Genomic DNA, 865 nt, shown 5'->3' with positions numbered 1-865 from the left:
GTGCAGCAGCCGTGCTGACGGAGCAGCCGTATCACAGACATCCTGCTGTTCTTGCACAGAGCAGTTATGACCGACACGAGGTGGCAGTATCGCAGGCACGTAGGTTAACGCAGATCATCCGTGCTCCATTTAACTTGTTCACGGCTTAGGTGCTGAGCACATATTCATGGTGCACGGTGCAGGCAAGGTCTGTTAACCCACCGCGGCCCGTGAATGTCGAACCAAGACCACCAAAATTGCTGCAACTCTACTGGAAGATGGTAAATACTACAGGCTTATGTAGAAGCGCATTGACTGTGTGGAGTCTTTTATTCATTACAGGTATTTACATAGAGCTGACAATTTACGCAGCACTTTACATACCCCTGTTTCCCCGAAGAAAAAAAAGACCTATCCCGAAAATAAGACCTAGTACTATTTTTGGGAATCGCTAAAATATAAGACCTACCCCGAAAATAAGACCTAGTTGCGACCATTCTCAGGGCCGGTGATGGCATGAGGGGGGACCTTGAGGAGCCGCGGGAGAGAAACAGCGGTGCCAACGAAGCCGGCGCTAGAAGAAGCGAGGTGGCAGCGGAGGGAGCAGAGCCGCATAACCCGATGCCTCCTCTATAGCCCCGCCTCCTGTCACTGGCGGAGTGATACCAAATGCACTCCTTCTGTGAGGAATGATAGTGAAAGCGCGCTTCGCTCATTCTGCCCAGCGATTGGTTACCAAATTACTCTTGGAAAGGTACGGAACCCCCTGATTGCTCTGATCACCCTATTCTTAACTTTGCCATTTTGGATGATTTAATTTGGATTTGCGTTAACTTTGGATTGTTGTACACTAAAAAAAAAAAAAAAGATCTACCCCGAAAATAAG

The 865-nt window shown here is 48.4% G+C and overlaps 1 protein-coding gene across 1 annotated transcript in view; it reads left to right on the top strand.

Moving 5' to 3' along the window:
- BCAS4 (breast carcinoma amplified sequence 4) overlaps nt 1-865 on the top strand; it is a 68,969-nt gene that overhangs the window by 7,685 nt on the left and 60,419 nt on the right. The window lies entirely within an intron of this gene.

The sequence above is a fragment of the Nanorana parkeri genome, unplaced genomic scaffold (genome assembly GCF_000935625.1).
Source record: "Nanorana parkeri isolate BGI_ZX_2015 unplaced genomic scaffold, ASM93562v1 scaffold946, whole genome shotgun sequence".
Taxonomy (NCBI): Eukaryota; Metazoa; Chordata; class Amphibia; order Anura; family Dicroglossidae; genus Nanorana; species Nanorana parkeri.
Note: the sequence above shows the minus strand (reverse complement) of the source record. Positions and strands in the feature narration are given on the sequence as shown.